This window comes from Bos grunniens, chromosome 6 (genome assembly GCF_055505025.1).
Source record: "Bos grunniens cultivar Pamir isolate PY7600 chromosome 6, Bosgru_T2T1.0, whole genome shotgun sequence".
Lineage (NCBI taxonomy): Eukaryota > Metazoa > Chordata > Mammalia > Artiodactyla > Bovidae > Bos > Bos grunniens.
The window spans coordinates 46,304,635-46,326,745 of NC_141170.1; the positions used below are offsets into that span (position 1 = coordinate 46,304,635).

At 40.4% G+C, this 22,111-nt stretch overlaps 1 protein-coding gene across 9 annotated transcripts in view; it reads right to left on the reverse strand.

Annotated features, from left to right (window-relative positions):
- Positions 1–22,111, reverse strand: part of CRACD (capping protein inhibiting regulator of actin dynamics) — a 279,409-nt gene that overhangs the window by 121,093 nt on the left and 136,205 nt on the right. For 8 of the 9 annotated variants that reach the window (XM_086405649.1, XM_086405653.1, XM_086405655.1 and 5 more), the window contains exon 2: positions 7,071–7,218. The gene's annotated coding sequence lies outside the window, so the exon portion shown is untranslated. Of the gene's footprint in view, positions 1–7,070; positions 7,219–22,111 lie in introns of those variants that run through there. The other variant, XM_086405651.1, reaches the window with a different exon arrangement.

Here is a 22,111-nt window from a genome sequence, read left to right on the forward strand (position 1 = left end):
AAATTTCTGCTAGGGCAATGCTATCAATAGATTCAAAGGCTCAAAGGCAGGAAGGACTCTGGCCTTTGGCAGCTACTTCCTACTATGAGAGATGGACAAATACACAGCTGCTTACAGTTCTCTTTAACAGTAGAAGAACAGGAAGCAAAAGAGAGAAAACAAAAAGGGAGTGACCAGGAACTCCTGGGTGGCAGGGTCTCATTTCACATCCTTACTGGAGAAGGCAATGGCACCCCACTCCAGTACTCTTGCCTGGAAAATCCCATGGACAGAGGAGCCTGGTAGGCTGCGGTCCATGGGGTCGCTAAGAGTCCGGCACGACTGAGCGACTTCACTTTCACTTTTCACTTTGATGCATTGGAGAAGGAAATGGCAACCCACTCCAGTGTTCTTCCCTGGAGAATTCCAGAGACGGGGGAGCCTGGTGGCCTGCCGTCTGTGGGATCGCACATAGTCAGACATGACTGAAGCGACATAGCAGCAGTAGCAGCAGCAGCAGCCCTTAAAATATGTTTGTTCCTTGGAAGAAAGCTATGGCAAACCTAGACAGCATATTAAAAAGCAGAGACATCACTTTGCCAACAAAGGTTTGTATAGTCAAAGCTATGGCTTTTGCAGTAGTCATGTGCAGATATGAGAGTTGGACCATAAAGAAGGCACAGCACCAAAGAATTGATGCTTTCGAATTGTGGTGCTGGAAAAGGCTCTTGAGAGTTCCCTGGACAGCAAGAAGATCAAACCAGTCAATCCAAAAGGAAATCAACCCTGAATATTCATTAGAAGGACAGATGCTGAAGCTGAAGCTCCAAAACTTTGGCCACTTGATGCGAAGAGCCCACTCACTGGAAAAGACCCTGATGCTGGGAAAGACTGAGGGCAGGAGAAGAGGGTGACAGAGGATGAGATGGTTGGATGGCATCATCAACTCAATGGACATGAGTTTGAGAAAGCTCCAGGAGATGGTGAATAACAGGGAAGCCTGGCGTGCTGCAGTCCATACGGTCACAAAGAGTTGGACTGAAGAACAACAACAAAAGCCCTCAGCACAAGGTCTGGTTTATAACAAGTTCCTTACAGGCTAATGAAGGGAGGGAGATGGGGAGAGAGGAGAGAAGGAGGGAGGGAGGGAGAGAAGGGAGCGGGAATCAACAAAAATGCTCCACCCCATCCCTGTCATTGCTGGACCCTATCAAATCCATTCAGCTACTCTAAAGTGGAATTTTCAGGCTCCCGGAAGAGATATTTCAGAGCAGGCAGGCAATGATTCAATCTCACCTAGCACATAAAACAGTAAATGATAATCACCACTTGGTGCAGACAAGTCATTATTTGTCCCATATTTAACTGTCATCCCACAGAACACATTAGTAACACCCCCAGGGGGTCTACAGAAAAGAAATTTCATTCGATAAACCACTAGCACCACATCAATTTATTTCTTGGATTCCGCATTATTAGACCAGCCGGCTCTTTTGCTCCCACAAAAGGATTTAGCTAGGATTTTCGTCCCCTTAGAACCTTGTCTGCCATCCGGTTCCCCATTTCTCTGCCAGCTTCATCTGTGCAGCTCATCTTGGATTACGTCCGGCAGATGGAGAGAGGCATCTTATTTCAAGCCTCTTCTGTCTGCATCCCAAAGCCCTCTTGGGCAGCCTCTATTTCATCAGGGAGGGAAGAGAGGAGGGAGGATGAGCAGCCTCCCTAAGAGAGGAGAGTGTAAAGTATTTCTCAAATTTTCGTCTTCAACAGCTAGTATCATTTTACTCCCTGGGGGGAAACTATGCTTTGTTGTTCAGGCCAGCAATATAATCTCTAGTATCCTGATGCCAAAATATCAATTACAGGTTCATTTGGATAATGGGATAAATTGGTGTCCAGACCACTACACAAGACATAAACTGGAGATGCTGCTGGAAGGGACCGAGCCTCAAGATAGATGTGAATAAGGTAAAGTCCAATTCTTCATACCCTTGCAAAGTCAGTAACTTCATTCTCAACTGTTACTTGTCTCATTAGCTCACCAGCAACCAAAGTGAAGTAGATATTTCCGAAGAGGTCTTCTTAGGTCCTAATTAGAGATTTTAATTTTCCCAGAGCATTTCAGCTATCCAAGGGCAATGCTAGGAGCAGACTGAAAGAAATAAATGACTTGTAACAGAAAACAAATGCTTCACCAGACACAGAAAGAATATTGCATGATTCCCTTTATATGACATAGCTAGCACACGTAAACCCCTAGAGCCTGGTGGCTCAGATGATAAAGAATCTGCCTGCAATGCAGGAGACCTGGGTTCAATCCCTGCATTGGGAAGACCCCCTAGAGAAGGCAATGGCTACCAACTCCAGTATTCTTGCCTGGAGAATCCCGTGGATAGAGGAGCCTGGTGGTCTACAGTCCAGGGGGTTGCAAAGAGTCATTTCTAGTGTTTGTCACCCTTTAGTCTTTCTTATAGAAACTCCAGTGTTTTGCCATAATGTCTGTTTCAGGGAAGTAATTTTAATTATTGACCCCTGACTTGCTCGGTCCTTCATCATCATCACCAGCAGCAGCAGCAGCTGCAGGAAGAGCAGCAACTGTTCACCTGCAGTTACCTGTGTGGCTGGAGAATCACAAGTGGACCGGGTGCCCCTGTGTTCATGAGCCCTCTGCCCCCTGCCAGAACTGTGTGACCAAGCAGTGCTCTGGGGAGTGGCCTTCTGTGGTGGTGACATCAAAGGCCAGGGGTCATTTTCGTTTAGTATTAAAATATGAAGACACTGCTCTTTCCACACACTTTCAGGATCACAGATAATCAATTTTAACAAAGAGTAGAAGCATCTTTGGAGAAGGAAATGGCAACCCACTCCAGTGTTCTTGCCTGGAGAACCCCAGGGACAGAGAGGAGCCTGGTAGGAGGCCATCTATGGGGTCGCACAGAGTCGGACACGACTGAAGCAACTTAACAGCAGCAACAGCAGAAGCATTTTTGGAAGAAAGGCAGTTTTCCCCCACTTCTTTCTGATACTAAGAAGAACATATGCTTCCACACACAGATCCAAAGCAGTCAGCTGTTAAATGGAAAGAAAAGTCCCAGAATGTAGGGGGAATAAAAATATTGAGTTGAGGTAAAAAGCAGGGAATTTGAAAAGAAACTTGTAGACTATGTAACAACAACAAAAAAACCAGCTACTGATCATATTTGGGAAAAGCAGGTATGGGACTGCCCAGTCTTACCCAACAACTTCCTTCTTGGGGCCCCACCCCGTGCAGTTAGGCCCATAGAATATCAGGCCTCCCTAACGCTCACCCGATCAATTTTCTAAACCACTCAGTTAGTCTCCCACTAGACTTGTTGATACAGCTCTGATCTTTTGACCTTATGACTTCTTTTTTTCAACCACAGTTTGGTCTCATCTCCTAGACTTACTGCTTAGCCTTGAACATTGGATTTCCTAGACCACAATTTAGACATTCCTCTGGGACCCTGCCTCTGAAGACTTCATGTGTTCAGCCTGGCCAGGGGATGTTGAAACCAAGTCCCCCCGAAACTGAGTTTCTCTGCTGAGTTTATGATTAACCCCTTTATCCAAAACTTTGCTTCCTTTCTTTTCCCGAACCTGTTCCCCTCAAGATTGAGGAGTATCAAAAAAAAGTGGAAACCCTAAAAAAGCCCCTGTGTACCTGTACTTTGAAGTAAAAGGCTTTTGCTTTAGTTTCCCAGGCCTCCCTTGAGTCTCTAAAGGCTAACTCAAGAGTTAATGATAAGGAAATGTGAAGATATAGAAACAAAGAAGAGCTGTTGGGCCAGGAAATTGCTAATAATTTAGAATATAAATCTGACACATTGCAGACTCATCAAACTGAAGGTTCCCAGAAAGATACAGATAAAGGCCTGATACAGGTTCCTAGGTTGTTTTTACAGGAAGCTCCAGATGAAAACTGACCACAAGAACATAGACCCCAGATCAGTTGAAACCAAAAGGCTAATAAAGCTTGATGCCGACCAATGAAACTCCACCTTGATGCCAACCAATCCGAGAATTGTGTGCTGATCACATACCCTGGGGTCCCTGCCTTCACGCTGCTTTTAAAATCCCTTCTGAAAAGCTGACAGGGAGTTCAGGTCTTTCTACCACGAGCTGCCTGTTCTCCTTGCTTGGTGCCCTACAATAAATGCTGTATTTCCCCTCATGAGAACCTGGTGTGAGATTTGCTTTACTGCACAAGGTGAGTGGACCCAAGTTTGGTTCCATAGCAATGTCACTGCTCACTGTGACTCATCATGGAAAAGCGTTCAGTTCAGCTTTGCTGTATCCTTCTTTTTCTTGGTGTTTCCCTTAGTCTTAAGACTGAGCATAAACAAGGTTCTAGAGTTGATTTCAGGCTTACCAATGGCTAGATAAGCTTTATGTCAAGAAGAAATGCTTAAATATAATGAGAAAGCAAAATATATTAAATGCTTTCAAAATCCCCTAATTTTATTGCAATATGCCAACTGACTCAGAGAGTTGTATTTTTTTTTTTTCCTTTGTTTTGTGAGAAAAAAACATGCGGTCCTGTCACAAAATGTTCTACGTGCCACAGAAATTGTAACAATATTTTCCTGGGAAAAAATCCTGAAGGAGGGAAAAAGCATCTGTTTCCTATGTTTATCATGCTATGGAATGAAATGCAAAATGGGGAGTGGGCTATGGAGGGGCACCTATTTTCCCACTGACAGGAATGCTGAGGTAGAGTATTAATTGTGAGCTATCTTAGGGTTAAGCAGTAGGGATGAGGACCACAATGTGCGTATGTGTGTAATTGCTGCCCTCGACCTGCGCAGTGCTCTGTCACCTCCATCCTTACGTCACTGTCACAGCATGGTAAAATTGCACTGATAAAAGCACTGATATGTCCATGATAAAAATAGCACTGACCAGGCTCTTCTGCTTACTGGCTCTGACCTTGGCCAAGTCATTTAAGCTTTCTGAGCCTGTTTCTCTACTTGCAAGATGGGAATAATAATGAGTATTACACATTATTTAAGGTGCTGTTACGGTTGAATGTGTCCCCCCAAAGCATGTATTGAATTCCTAACCCCAAGTACCTCAGAATGTGGACTTATTTGGTAATAGGGTGATTGCTGATGTCATAGTTAAGACGGCGTCATACTAGAGCAGTACCCAGTCCTTCTGGCACCAGGGACTGGTTTCATAGAAGACAACTTTTCCATGAACCATGGTGGGTTGGGGGGATGGTTTCAGGATTGACTCAAGCACATTTCATTTATTGTGTACTTTATTTCTAGTAGTATTATTACACCAGCTCTGCCTCAGATCATCAGGCATTGGATCCCAGAAACTGTAGACTCATGGGTTAGACTCTTAATGTCTGGATTCCTTAAAAAGAAAGGACCACCAAGGGAAGACGCAAACATTTAGGGAGTATGTCACATGCCTACAGAGGCAGAGACTGGAGTGATGCAGTTCAGGCCATGGAACGCCAGCCAGTGACTGCCACCACCATGACACCCTCCCATCCCATGGGAGGGAGCATGACCCTACCTTCATTTGGAACTTTCGCAGAACCAAAAGACAATACATTTCTGTTGTTTTAAGCCACCCGTTTGTGGTCTTTTGTTATAGCAACACTCGGAAACTGATACAGTGGTGGAGGTACAGTTTACTTATTGTGCGTGTGTGTATTTTAATTGCAGAGGAAAGACTTAGAATAAACCAGAGAGACAAGAAGAAGACAAGGTAACTTTTCTTATGTATCTAAACCGAGGAAATGACATTATTTCCTCTAGAGCTGACATTGCTACTCTCTCTCCCACCCACTCTACTCTAGCTCACAGGCCTCCTGGCAACGTCTGGGACATCACCATGTTCCCTTGTCAGGAGCTTCGTATTAGCTCCTTCTCCACTTGGAACACACCAGGGCTAATCCCAGAATTCCTGTCTTTCCTCCACCTCACTTAACCCCGAAATCTATTTTCCTACCCACCCAGCATATTTCCACTTCCCCTTACCTGGCTCGCTTTTTCTTTTTTCCATATTCTTACTGGCTTCTAATATCCTGATTACTCTTAATTTATTTCTCTATTGTGTACATTATTTATTATTTGTTTCTCTCCATGCTGGAATAGGCTCCATGAGGGCAGGGATCTTCACCTGTTTCATTCATGATGGGAATTAGCACCTAGAATAGTACCTAATTCATAAGACATGCTCAACAAAGATTTTGTTAATCCATTATTTATTCTTAATTAGGCACTTTGTCATTACAGAAACTGTACATGTCATCAAAAACATTAGAAAAAATTAAGAACTTCAAGTTCCTTCCATCCAATATCTCCCCAATCATCATAAAACCAAATGGTTTTTATCTGCTTTTAAGCAATTCCCTAAGGAATCCTGTCTCTTGAGAAAAAATGTCATGGTAGATATAACATCCACTTTCCAAGGCTTGGTGTATGCATTAAACAACACTGAATATAATGCTTGTTGTAACAAATAATACAGGTAGTTATTTTCTCATCTTTGATCTTGTCTTTAACTTCCACCCTTTCCTCCAAGTTTCTAAAAGTAGGTGACAGATACCAGCAGTTGAAAGAACGGTATGATGCTGTTTTTACTGGGGGGCAGATGTGAAATGCCTTCCATTCCAGGCACTCAGGACAAAGCCCTCAGTTTACAGTACCAAGCTCAACAGACCAAATGTACCATGAGACACAGGGCCGCTAACTTATTCCATAGAATTTTATAACAGCAGCAGATAATAGTAATTAACAATAAACAATAACAGTTTCATTTTTATATTATACTCTCCCATTGGCAAAGCATTTTCATATGAAATTTTTTCTTACAGCTAAAAGAACTGGAGCTCTGAGAATTTAAATGACTTGTCCAAATTTACACAGATGGTGAGTAAAAGAACTGATAATTAAATCTAGAATTAGAAGACCATCAATGACAAGGATCTTTTTACTTGATATTTAGTGAAATGCATACCATCCATGTCAAGTCCCACTCACAATAAATGAAATATTCTTTAGTATTTTCTTTGTGAGCTACTTCTTTCCCCATCCTCTAAACAAATCACTTACCTCTCTGAATAGCTATACGTCCTTTCCTTGTAGATAGCTCTTCTCCAAAATTTTCTTCTTGTAAAAAGAAGAATTTATCCCCAGTGGTAAGTGTGCCCAGAAATAGGGTACATTGTTGAGAAAGCCTGGGAATCACTGCTCTTGTGACCTGTTGAAAAAAAAAAATCATGAGCTTTATATCTTCAGTTCTCTCTGAAGACATCTTTAAAATGAATCTCTTTTCCGTTCCCTGGCAAAAGTCATTACAAAAGAGGTTTTTTTATTGCTTTTTTTTTTTCTTGAGATTTCCAATTAGGTTTAGTGATATTAAATTTGCATTCTTTAGCCTAAATTTATTCTAAGGCCTTAAAAGCACTTATTATAAACTGTTTCCACTTTCGAAGAGGCTGAAAGGATCATGTTCATGAATATTGAGGCTCCCATCCTTCTTATACACAGAATTTTCATGTTTATTTTTCATGGTAATTCAGCTAAAATTCAAGGAGCTAGAAGACACAAATTCAGTCTCGTGAAGGCAGTAATCATTAGACTATTTCCTTCCCTAGAAATAACGAGGGCACCTTTTTATTCAAGTACCAACTGCAGCGTTAACTAGGTTAATGGGCTCCCTGTGAGTAGGGCACACACAATCCCTTTAAATACACTGGAAGGGAAATGACTTAATGACTGGAGATGTTGACTGGAAAGGAGGTGGGAAATGTTCAGGAACAACTCCAGGTTTATATATGCCCTTCACAAACCCCAGGAAAAGAAGACAACATTCTGGGGCAATGACACAGAAAGAAATCGCTTCAATTCTCAGGATGACAATGGCCATTGGGAGGAGTTCACAGTGTGGGCTTAGAGAAGGATTCCCAGTTATGGCTAAGAGGGAAAGCTTGTATCAGACCAACTTTCATTGAAACAGCTAGAAAAGCTAGACGGAATTATTTTTAAAGGCTATTGGAAGGTACTGGAGTACTACCAAGGCAGACAGGACATGGGAGGGCAAGAACTTAGGGAGAAGGAAAATAAAAATGAGGTACTACTTTTCCTCTGAAGAAATCTACTGTTTTTTTTTTTTTTTTACTTCTTCATTTATTTTACTTATTATTTTGTGCTGGGTCTTCGTTGCTGGCTAATTCTCTAGTTGCAGTGAGCAAGGGCTACTCTTGCTGCAGAGCACAGGCTCTAGAGCATGTGGGCTTCAGTAGTTGAGGCACATGGGCTCAACAGTTGAGGCTCCTGGCTCTAGAGCACAGGCTCAATAGTTGTGGCACATGAGCTTAGCTGCCCTGGAGCATGTGGGATATTCCTGGATCAGGGATCAAACCTGTGTCTTCTGCATTGGCTGGAGGATTCTTTACCACTGAGCGACCAGGGAAGCCCTTGAAATCTACTGATCTTGAAGAGGCGCAGGACAAAACTGCTGAGAAGCCAAGCAGCTGCTTATAGACAACATGAAGTGAGGAGACCTTTTAATAGGCTGACAAAGTTGAGGAGACCCCAAAGTAAAGGGAAGTCCAGAGAAGCAAGTTCCACATTCTTTCTCTCTAAGCATTTGCTTATTGATAGACAATGTAAACCAAGCAGAAAACAGCAGCTAAGAGGCTGGGGAGTTAAACAGTGCATTTGATAGTTCAATGATGTTGGAGGAATGAAAAGTAGAGTTCAGGGCCCACTGATAAAGGAAAAGTCCAGGTCAATATCCCATGCTTTCAGTTAGGATGCTTTAAAGGGCTACAGCTTCGGAGAGGGCAATGGCACCCCATTCCAGTGCGCTTGCCTGGAGTATCCCACGGACGGAGGAGCCTGGTAGGCTGCTGTCTATGGGGTCGCACAGAGTCGGACACGACTGAAGAGACAGCAGCAGCAGCAGCAGCAAAGGGCTACATCCTAGAATGAAGGCCTTAAAAATACAACTGAAGCCTTCAATCAGTTCAGTCCCTCATTAGATTAAAGAGGTCTGTGTTACTCCAACTGCCTATCAGAAGCAAATGTAAGCCTCTGGAGAAAGATACCATCATCCATAGCATCTATGACTTTTTATACATGTGGATACTTAGTCACTCAGTCATGTCTGACTCTTGGCAACCCTAAGGACTGTAGCCTGCCAGGCTCCTCTGTCCATGGAATTTTCCAGGCAAGAATACTGGAGTGGATTGCCATTTCCTCCTCGAGGGGATCTTCCCCACCCAGGGATCAAACCAGAGTCTCCTGTGTCTTCTGCATTGCAAGTGGATTCTTTACCCACTGAGCCATTATGTATCACGGAAGCTTATACATAAAGTCCTACATTCATTCAACAATTACTAGGCAACAATTTCTCTTTCAAGAAAAAAAGAGACAGTGAAAACTGCACTCAACAACTGTGATTACATAGTGCTTAAAGAACACACATTAACGTTTATGGAAATTAACCACATGTGGATCACAAAAGTTTCAAGAAATTTCAACAAATGGAAACGATAGAGTACTTTTCTGAACCTATTATTTTGAAGTAAAATAGATTCACAGGAAACTACAAAAATAATATCATTTTTTAAGTTAAAGTAAAATTTACATTCAGTAAAACACTGGTTTTAAGTGTATAGTTTGATACATTTTGACAAAGAAATCAAATTGTGCAATAACAAAATAAAAATACAGAGGCTTTCCATCATTCCAGAAAGTTCCCTCAGGTGACTTTTAATCAATCTCCACATCCCAAAGGCAAGCACTGTTCTCATTGCTATTACCAGAGATTAGTTTTGCCTGTTTTAGAGCTTTAAAAAACAAAAATGGGCTCATATGGTATGTCAGTTAGTTAGTTAGTTCAGTCACTCAGTCGTGTCCGACTCTTTGAGACCACACGAATTACAGCATGCCAGGCCTCCCTGTCCATCACCAACCCCCAGAGTTCACTCAAACTCATGTCCATTGAGTCAGTGATGCCATCCAACCATCTCATCCTCTGTTCTCCCCTTCTCCTCCTGCCCTCAATCTTTCCCAGCATCAGGGTCTTTTCCAATGAGTTAGCTCTTTGCATCAGGTGGCCAAAGTATTGGAGTTTCAGCTTCAACACCAGTCCTTCCAATGAATACCCAGGGCTGATCTCCTTTACGATGGACTGGTTGGATCTCCTTGCAGTCCAAGGGACTCTCGAGTCTTCTCCAACACCACAGTTCAAAAGCATCAATCCTTCAGCACTCACCTTTCTTTATAGTCCAACTCTCACATCCATATATGACTACTGGAAAAACCACAGCTTTGACTAGACGGACCTTTGTTGGCAAAGTAACGTCTCTGCTTTTTAATATTCTAAGTTGGACATAACTTTCCTTCCAAGGAGCAAGCGTCTTTTAATTTCATGGCTGCAATCACCATCTGCAGTGATTTTGGAGCCCAAAAAGTAAAGTCAGCCACTGTTTCCACTGTTTCCCCATCTATTTCCCATGAAGTGATGGGACCGGATGCCATGATCTTAATTTTCTGAACGTTGAGCTTTAAGCCAACTTTTTCACTCTCCCCTTTCACGTTCATCAAGAGGCTCTTTAGTTCTTCTTCACTTTATGCCATAAGGGTGGTGTCATCTGCATATCTGAGGTTATTGATATTTTTCCTGGCAACCTTGACTCCAGCTTGTGCTTCTTCCAACCCAGAATTTCTCATGATGTACTCTGCATATAAGTTAAATAAGCAGGGTGACAATATAAGCCTTGACATACTCCTTTACCTATTTGGAACCAATCTATTGTTCCATGTCCAGTTCTAGTTGCTTCCTGACCTGCATACAGGTTTCTCAAGAGGCAGGTCAGGTGGTCTGGTATTCCCATCTCTTTCAGAATTTTCCACAGTTTATTGTGATCCACACAGTCAAAGGCTTTGGCATAGTCAATAAAGCAAAAAAGATGTCCTTTTCATTATAGGGGACTGGAATACAAAAGTAGAAAGTCAAGAAACACCTGGAGTAACAGGCAAATTTGGCCTTGGAGTACAGAATGAAGCAGGGCAAAGGCTAATAGAGTTTTGCCAAGAGAACACACTGGTCATAGCAAACACACCCTCTTCCAACAACACAAGAGAAGACTCTACACATAGACATCACCAGATGGATGACACCGAAATCAGATTGATTATATTCCTTGCAGCCAAAAATGGAGCTCTCTACAGTCAGCAAAAACAAGACCAGGAACTGACTGTGGCTCAGATCATGAACTCCTTATTGTCAAATTCAGACTTAAATGGAAGAAAGTGGGGAAAACCACTAGACCATTCAAGTATGACCTAAATCAAATCCCTTATGATTATACAGTGGAAGTGAGAAATAGATTTAAGGGACTGGATCTGATAGATAGAGTGCCTGACGAACTATGGACGGAGGTTCATGACGTACAGGAGACAGGGATCAAGACCATCCCCAAGAAAAAGAAATGCAAAAAGGTAAAATGGCTGTCTGAGGAGGCCTTACAAATAGCTGTGAAAAGAGAAGTGAAAAGCAAAGGAGAAAAGGAAAGATATACCCATTTGAATGCAGAGTTCCAAAGAATAGCAAGGAAAGATAAGAAAGCCTTCTTCAGCAATCAATGCAAAGAAATAGAGGAAAACAATAGAATGGGAAAGACTATAGAGATCTCTTCAAGAAAATCAGAGATACCAAGGGAACATTTCATGCAAAGATGGGCTCGATAAGAGACAGAAATGGTATGGACCTAACAGAAGCAGAAGATATTAAGAAGAGGTGACAAGAATACATAGAAGAACTGTACAAAAAAGATCTTCACAACCCAGATAATCACAATGGTGTGATCACTCACCTAGAGCCAGACATCCTGGAATGTGAAGTCAAGTGGGCCTTAGGAAGCATTACTACGAATAAAGCTACTGAAGATGATGGAATTCCAGTTGAGCTATTCCAAATCCTGAAGATGATGCTGTGAAAGTGCTGCACTCATATGCCAGCCAATTTGGCAAACTCAGCAGTGGCCACAGGACTGGAAAAGGTCAGTTTTCATTCCAATCCCAAAGAAAGGCAATGCCAAAGAATGCTCAAACTACTGCACAATTGCATTCATCTCACACGCTAGTAAAGTAATGCTCAAAATTCTCCAAGCCAGGCCTCAGCAATACATGAACCGTGAACTTCCAGATGTTCAAGCTGGTTTTAGAAAAGGCAGAGGAACCAGAGATCAAATTGCCAACATCCACTGGATCATTGAAAAAGCAAGAGAGTTCCAGAAAAACATATAGTATGTACTGGCTTTATTTACTCAGCAGAATGTCTTGAGATTCATCTACACTGTTGAGTGTATCAATATTTCACCCTTCTTTATTGCTAAGCAATAAGTCCACTGTGTGAAAATATCATAACTTTTTAATATATTCCCTCATAAATGGGTATTTGGCTGTTTCCATTTTGAGGCTACTATGACTAAAGCTACTATATTCTTACCTGTCTCTTTACGAATAAATATTTTCATTCCTGTTGGGTAAATACCTAGGAGTGGACATGCTAGGTTATAGAACTGGTGAATGTAACCTTATAAGAAACTGCCAAGCATTTTCCCCAAATAGCTGTATCATTTTATACTCCCATCAGTAACACATGAGAGTTCCAGTTTACACAGACTCATCAACATTTGGTGTCAGCAGACTTTTAGTTTGTGCCATTCCAGTGTGAGGTCGTGATATGCATTTCTTTGGTGGCTAATTATAGTTTTTTGCATATCTTTCTGCACAGTGTCTGTTCAAGTCTTTAGTCCATTATTTTCAAATTGTGATTTTTTTTTTTAAGCCTGAAATTGCATCTTTTTATTCACCTATTTTAAGAGCTGAAACAAAATGGTACTGAGTGGTTTTTTAAAATTACTTATAGGAGTTCAATTTATATCGATGACAGTCTTTTGTCAGACACATGTATTGTTTATATTTTCTCTGAGCCTGTGGTTTGCCTCTTCAATTTCTAATAGTCTTTTGATGAGCACAAGTTTTTAATGCTGATAAATCCTAATTTATCATTTTTTCTTTACATTAGTGCTTTTGGCATCCTTTAAGAAATCTTTCCCCGCTTCAAAGTTTAAAAGATATTCACCTACTTTTTTTCCAAGAAGTTTTACAGTTTTAGCTTTATGTTTATGCCTATGACCTATCTCAAAATAATTTTTGTTTGTGGTCTAAGGAAGGAGTATGTGGTTCATTTTCCCCCAACTTATTCCCACAGCATTTGTTGAAAAGACTTTCTTTTTCTCATTAAACTGTCATAATACATTCGTTGAAGATTAACTGACATATATTAAAGTGAAAGTAGTAGTCACTCACTTGTGACACACTTGTGACACGTGTCCGACTCATTGTGACACTGTGGAGTGGAGCCCACCAGGCTCCTTTGTCCATGGAATTCTCCAGGCAAGAATACTGGCGTGGTTTGCCATGCCCTTCTCCAGGGGATGCAGGCAGATTCTTTACCATTTGAACTACCTGGGAAGCCTGACATATATTATAGCGTGTTTTCAATGTTTCATGTTTTCTTTAGTCCATCCTAAAGGAAATAAATCCTGAATATTCATTGGAAGGACCGATGCTGAAGCTGAAGCTCCAATACTTTGAACACTTGATGCAAAGAGCTGACTCTTTAGAAAAGACCCTGATGCTGGGAAAGACTGAAGGAAGGAGGAGAAGGGGACGACAGAGGAAGAGATGGTTGGATGGCATCACCGACTCAACAGACTTGAGTTTTAGCAAGCTGCATGAGATGGTGAAGGACAGGGAAGCCTGGTGTGTTGCAGTCCATGGGGTTGCAAAGAGTTGGACGTGACTGAGCTTCTGAACAACAATAGCATGTTTTCAATTAAGCTAGAAATCAACACAAAAATGCTAACGAGAGAATTCTCAAATGTTTGGAAATGAAGCAGTACACATTAAATAGCACAGGTCAAAGAAGAAATCACAAGAGTAATTAGAAAAAATTTAACTAAAGCAATAAAAAATGATGACAAATAAAAACTAGTGAAGTGAAGCTAAGCTATACTTTAAAAGAAGGTTAGAAATCAATCATTTATATATCCATATCAAAGAATTAGAAAAAGAACAAAGAAATAAATCCAAGGAAAGAAAGAGGAAATAAACAATAAGAAAAAAAATTAATGAACTAGACAGAAAACAATTAAGAGTAGAGAAAAATCAACAAAGGCAAAAAAGTCGGTTCTTTGAAAAAGATTAGTAACACTAAACCTTCAGCTGGTCCTCAAAAAGCAGAGTCAAAGCCTTTCACCCCATCCCTATGACCTAAAAATCTTCTCCCTACCACACTGATTTCACACTGATTAAGTCTTATTTACTATTGTTGGTCCCAAAGACCAACAGGGTCTATTTTGCCTGTAAGACTTCTGTGTTCATTCCTTACAGAAAAACAAATAGAGAAAAACAGAAATAAACACAAGGAGGTTCCAGAATTTCTAAGATGAGCTCTCTGTCAGCAACTCTGAAGTTAAAACAACGGTGGCCTGAAGAAACCTCAGCTTCCAAGATGTGAAACCGTCAATACGAGCATTTCAAACACTGCTTTACATCCATGATCATTAAGAATGAACTTCATTCTAAGTGCCTTAAAAAGGCAATGAACAATAATATAAAGCCAGTGTGATTAGCAAGACATTTTACAATTAAGTCTACAAAATGTGAATACAAATCTATTTTCCCCTGATACTAAGGCACTATGATACTCAATATTAGTAATAATTATGTTCAAACAAAAGATAAGTCACACATCATCTGTGAAATATTTGTTCTCCCTCCCTCTGTATAAAATGATTTTATAAATGATACACAAAAATCAACCAACAGTATTAATAACTTTCTGATAATTAATGCACAGATGAAAAATTGGCAATAAATCTAATTCATTTCTTAGTCAATAGTTAAAATGTTGGTGAAAATTTGAGGAAATATTTTTAAATTACTTGAGATGCAAAATGGATCATACTATTGATGAAAATACAGAAAACACTGTCTCAATGATGAAATCTATAAAGAACTATTTTTTAGTGAGCCACTAAAGAAAGAAAGGCAGAAGAAATATACATTCTAATAATAAATGACTTCTTGAATTTAAAAAAAAACAATTGTTTTATGAAGAGCCTGTACAAATTGATGAAGTAAAGAAATGAGTCCAGGAAAAGATAACACCAGCTGTGAAAGGCATTCATTGCATCATTCAGAGGCAAGCTATTACAGAAAAGAAGTTGACTCCAGAAAAACACCAAGTGCTACAGAATGTCACTGGCATTGTTAATTTAGTAGAATCATTGTGCAATCTCGTCATAACATGGAACTGAGCATGAAAATCTTTTATACTACACAGTGGTTCCTTGCTTATTTCACACCATCACACCAAGACTTGTCAAATACCAATTTGACTTATACTTGTTCTTTTACAAGTAAACATGTGATCTAAAATATCCTGACTGCTCCAGTGAAAGCAACTGTCAACTGTTTGCTTCAAAAGATATGCTTTTGGTGAAGAAACAAAAAGAGAACATGCTTATTCTTTTTTTTCTTTCCAAAAATTTTTCTAAACAGTGATCCAGGTTATAAGCTAGTTGTCATTTAATTTTCTGATACAGTTGAGGCTTTAATAATGAGTGGTAAATAATTACTTTTCAAGGAAACTGACTCTGAAAAGAATATTTTGAAAATGGGTGTTTGGAGAGTTTTCCATCAGGTGATTTTTGTTGTTGACGAAAATGACGGAAGTCATCACCTTTAGGAGTCATCGTTGAATCCTCTTTCTCACACTTCCCACAATTGTTCCAAACCTAATTTTTCTCTTCTGACAGCTAACTGGTAACACTTTTAAAATACATCAATCCAAAAAAAAAACCATCAGGACCACAACCACTCTTATCAGCTCTGATGCTCCCAGGCTAGTCCTGACTACTATCGTCTCACTCCTAGATTACAGCAGCAGCGTCGTGTTGACCTGCCTGTGTATACTTCCCCAATTCCTTCACTACACCACTGCCCCCAGCAGCGAGTCACCCTCACTCTTCTGCTCAAAACCGTCTGACGGTTTCTCACATGTCTCTGAGTAAAAGCCAAATTCCCTACAATGGTCTACAAAGTCCCTACATGATTGGACCATCACACCCACCTCCAGCCCCAGTGGACCTATGCCTCAAAGAGGCCAGGCACACGTGGTCTTGGGTTTTGCACTGGCTGCTCCCTTTGCCTGGGGAATATTTCCCCAGATATCCTCCCTTACCTCCTTCAGATTTTTACTGAAATATCACTTTCCCATGTGGCCTTCCCTGGTCCCCATCTAAAACAGTAACTATTCCCAATACTTCACATTCCCTTTCATTGCTTTGCTTTTTTCTTTAACGTTTACCATCATCTAACAAATTTTAATTACACGTGCTTATCTGTTATTGTCCATCTCCCTTTCTCACTGAATGAGGGGAGGAATTCTGTCTGTTTTGTGTTCAGTGTTCTAGCTCCAAGATCTGTAACAATGCCTAGCAATAACACTTGAATATGTGAATACCTGATGTGGAAAGAATAAGGAGTTTATAGAAATCTTCATATCTGCACACTTTAAAAACTTGGAAACAGCATTTTCTAAATCTTCCGAATGAATTTTAATGAATTTTTAACTCTTTCTTAGAAATATAAAAATGGGACTGGCGATCTATTTCCCATATGATAATATACATGTTTCAGTGCTATTCTCTCAAATCATCCCACCCTCGCCCTCTCCCACAGAGTCCAAAAGTCTGTTCTTTATATCTGTGTTTCTTTTGCTATCTCGTATATAGGCTCATTGTTATCATCTTTCTAAATTCCATATATATGCTTTAGTATACTGTATTGGTGTTTTTCTTTCTGACTTACTTCACTCTGTATAATAGGCTCCAGTTTCATCCACCTAGTTAGAACTGATTCAAACGCATTCTTTTTAATAGCTGAGTAATATTCCATCGTGCAAAGGTACCACAGTTTTCTTATCTATTCATCCGCCGATGGACATCTAGGCTGCTTCCATGTCCTGGCTACTGTAAACAGTGCTGCGATGAACATCGGGGTACATGTGTCTCTTTCAATTCTGGTTTCCTCAGTGTGGTTTTGGGTGCTACATTCTGCTTCCTCCTGTGCGTTGATGTTCTTGTACGGCCACCCTATGCAGTATTCTCTTTGTGCCTCTCCAGGGCACAGAGATACAAGGCTGTGTCTGCAGGCATCACCTTTTTGATGTACAAATTTGTTGTGTTGGCTGTATTATATAAGTAAAACCGTTCTGTGGCAAAACTGGCATATCCTTTTCCAGAGGACCCCCATTGTCTGTAGAGAATATATTCTGGTGCTTGATTTGGATACTGTCAATACCAGAGGAGACTAATGAAGCTCTTAGATGAAGTATAATAATTACAAAAGAGGCTCACAGTCTTCCCCTCTTCTCCAGACACTTCTGACTCCTGGGATCTGATCCAGTCTGCTCTCCTCAGCCCTGAAACACAAAGCAGACCTCAACCAAGGCTCATTCAGGCTGCCTCCTCCAGGAGGGCAACTCAGATGCAGGACAGGACTCAGTTACCTGGAAGGGCCAGTGCTAGAAGTGAAGTGAAGATAAACTTCATATTCGTCATTCTTCTGGATCTCTTGGTAATGAGTTTACATTATTTGGTGACAGCTTCCAAGAGGACAGTGTCTCAGAATCAGGTCACTGGGTTTCAGATCGGAAATGGGAGGAGCTCAACTGAACTACATAAGAAGATTTTTTTTTTTAAAGAAACAAAACTATCTTTTCTTGCAGAGACTTTGAAAAACACTGGTTCTTTGAAATAATGTAAACTTCCCACATCTCTCTAGACTTATTTTTTCATGTTTGTGAACAAGATGAAATGGAAAGTAGAAATGCTTAACTGTCCACAGTGGTAATTCCTGTAGGTTGAGGTTATAGGTGTTTCTTTAACATGATTTTCTTTGTTCTTTCTTTTTTATGACAATAAATACTGGTCTTGTAATTAGAAAAAAAAAAAAGAAATATAAAAATGTAATATGCTTTGTAAGGATGATTGAGTGGGAAAAATAACAATTACTAGCTGAACTGAAACAAAAACTTTGGCATTGTTGGTGAATGCAATGGAAAAAATATATATTTTGATTTACTAAGTGCAGCCAATGATGTCATTCTTCTATTTGGATCAATTCCTCTTTATGAATTACCTTTTTTGGCTATTAAAACTCAATTATCAAAATAAAATGAACTTACAACCACATCATTAAATGTATCACACAGGGTTACATCAAAACAAAGCAAAAAATGATATATATTCAATTACTGTGCTCTCACAAAGCAAAGGGAATTTTTCTGAAATGTTAATCAATAGAACATCTACTTCTGCTTTACTGACTACACGAAAGCCTATGTTTGTATGGATCACAACAAACTGTGGAAAATTCTTCAAATGATGGGAATACCAGACCACCTTACCTGCCTTTGAGAAACCTGTATGCAGGTCAAGAAGCAATAGCTCGAATCAGACACAGAACAACGGACTGGTTCAAAACTGGGAAAAGAGTAGGTCAAGGCTGTACATTGTCATCTTGCTTATTTAATTTATATGTAGAATACATCATGTGAAATGCCAGGCTGCACAGAGTACAAGCTGAAATCAAGATTGCTGGGAAAAATACCAATAACCTCAGATATGCAGATGATTCCACCCTCATGGTAGAAAGCAAAGAGGAACTAAAGAGCCTCTTGATAAGAGTGAAAGAGGAAGAGTGAAAAAGCTGGCTTGAAACATCAACATTCAAAAAACTAAGATCACGGCATCTGGTCCCAGCACTTCAGAGCAAATAGATGGGGAAAAGTGGAAACAGTGATAGGTTTATTTTCCTGGGCTCCAAAAATCACTGTGGATGGTAACTGCAGTCATAAAGTTAGAAGACATTTTCTCCTTCAAAGGAAAGCTATGACACACCTAGACAGTGTATTAAAAAGCAGAAACATTACTTTGCCAACAAGGTCCATACAGTCAAAGCTATGGTTTTTCCAGTAGTCAGGTATGGATGTGGACCATAAACTAGGTTAAGCACCAAAGAGCTGATGCTTTCAAACTGTGGTGTTGGAGAAGACTCTTGAGAGTCCCATGGACTGCAAGGAGATCAAACCAGTCAATCCTGAAGGAAATCAACCCTGAATATTCACTGGATGGACTGATGGTGAAGCTGAAGCTCCCAAACTTTGGCCACCTGATGCCAAGAGTCACCTCACTGGAAAAGACCTTGATGCTGGGAAAGACTGAAGGCAAAAGAAGAAGCAGCAGAGGATGAGATGGTTAGATAGCATCACTGACTCAATGGACATGAATTTGAGCAAACTCCAGGAGTTAATGGAGGACAGAGGAGCCTGGCATGCTGTAGTCCATGGGGTTGTAAAGCACTGGACACAACTTAGTGACTGAGCAAGAATGACTTGGCCTCTGTCCTCCTTTACACCTTTGGCTCTCACTACCACCAAAATGATTCCAACTCTACAAAGTTTATGTTCCAGCAACACCTGCTGCTGCTGCTGCTGCTGCAACACCTAATTTCTGGTAATTTCTCATGCACACCTCCTGATTCTGGACCCCTCTGCATGGATCTAGGGCTGCCAGGTAAAATGCAGGATGCCCAGTTAAATTTGAACTTCAGATAAACAATAAATAATTTTTAGTATAGGTATGTCCCATGCAATATTGAGGTCTCCTGCATTTTATCCGGCAACCCTGTGCCATGGAAACTCACAATGAGGGCACCTAACTCAGGGTGAATTGGAAATGCTTCCCCAGAAAGGTAATGCTTGAAATAATACTTCTCTTCCACTTTTCTTACTGTGTCTAAACTCTTAACAGGATAAAACACTGATAGCAATCTAATATTAATAATCTTGGAGGAGATCTTCATCTACAACTTTTAAGAATAAAAGTACTGGGAGGAACTTTAAGATAATATAGTATCATATTGTATTTGTCAGGATTCATTTAGTTGCATGTAACAGAAACTGACTTAGGCAAGCTTGAGCAAAAAAACTGTAATTATTATAATTAAAATCTATTATAATTATACTCACAAATTTACACAGAATTTTTGGAATAAATATACAGACTGGCTGCAGAAAACTTGAACCTACCGATCATTTCTCATATCTGCTTCTCTCTTTGTTTCTACTATCTGTTTTTCTCTCTACAGGGTCATTTTTTTCCTGGTATTGTGTCTATTCAGCAGGCAGAAGACCAGTCATGCCACATACTTTAGATCTCTTCTGTTTAATAGTACAGCCCAGATTAAGGTTAAAACCTCTTAATTCCAGTGGACTGTGATTGGGTCCAACTGGGATCCAGTATAATTTGCTATAATCTGAAAGACAGAGTTACAGTGTGTAAAAATGGGTGCCAGGGAGTCATTCCTGGAGAATGGAGGCCAGTGATTTGTAATTCACAAAGAATAAGGAATTGAAGGTACCGGTATTTGGGCAAATACCACAAAAGGGCACCTAGCACATACATCCATGTGTGGGCTACACAAAACACTCACATCCACCACCATTATTCTTCCCATCACCACCTACCATGACCCCTACCACCTCCACCACCCGTATCACATGGTGCATATCCTTCTCTCAATCTCCACTCTCGCAATCAGGAAGGTAATGCTTTCCTGGATTTAAGGAAGAGGTAAGGCATCTAAAGACTGGGGTCTTTGTTACTGTATATGCTTTCCCAAAGTATCCTGGAAGTTAGTCTGCCCAACACGATTATCACAAAAGGACAGAAAAAAAGTATTCAGAATCTTTGCTTTCAAAATTAACAGGACATCAAGAGGCTGTAAGTAAATGGTTCACAGTATTTAATGTTCTAAAATAAATTCAAATAAAAAGAAAATAAATTCTAATAAATTAAAATACTTATCCCTTTCTTTAAATTTTGGTTCAAGTTTGCTACAACAAGACTAAAAAACAAACACAACATCTTTCTCAGTCACACTCTAAAAGCAAACATACATACAAACACACACACACCAGTCAACCTGCAAAGCCATTTTCTGGGCAACAGGGATCAAGAAGAATTATTAATATCAATTTCCCCAGGAAAACAGTGAAAGTAGAAGATAGCAGCAACAAAGGCAGTCCTTAAAAATATCTGCTTTCTCTTAACTCTTTATCTTTCTGTTAGTGATAACTGAGAGCTAGGTTTAAATAATCACTGAGCAGTACTGTCTAGAAGGCCTCTCATAACCCACCAGATGCTGAAATGAGCTCATCCTCTCTCTTAAAGAATCCCCCCTCCTTCCAGCACCCAAGGATCCAAGCGTTGACCAGCAAAGGCAACCCCTGCTCCTCAGTCCTTTGAAGACTCACTCCAGCCTTATGATGTTTTTATCATTTTCATGAGTCACTTGAGATGGCATTTACTATACAACATTAACCCAACCTTATGAGTGAAATGTTGCTTATTCTAAAGGAGGCACTCACTTTATGTATAGCTGCTTATCATAGTAGGTGTTTTCTATAAACTTAACATGGACACTGAATTAATGAACACTAAACCACTCCTCCTTGGAGAAGGCAATAGCACCCCACTCCAGTACTCTTGCCTGGAAAATCCCATGGATGGAGGAGCCTGGTGGGCTGCAGTCCATGGGGTCGCTAGGAGTCGGACACAACTGAACAACTCCACTTTCACTTTTCACTTCCATGCATTGGAGAAGGAAATGGCGACCCACTCCAGTGTTCTTGCCTGGAGAATCCCAGGGACGGGGGAGCCTGGTGGGCTGCTGTCTACGGGGTTGAACAGAGTTGGACACGACTGATGTGACTTAGCAGCAGCAGCAAACCACTGCTCCTAGCAGAAATATAGGGTTAGGTTCCTGAGAGCCCTGTTCGTAACATGTTCAGCAATCAATACAGTGCATCATTTTAGGTGGGTTTCTGTTTAAAGATACCTTATTTAGTATATATTGATTCATTAACATTAAACTCAGGCCAATAGCCTACAACTCATGACTGAATTAAGTTTACCTAAGGCTATGGTTTTTCCAGTGGT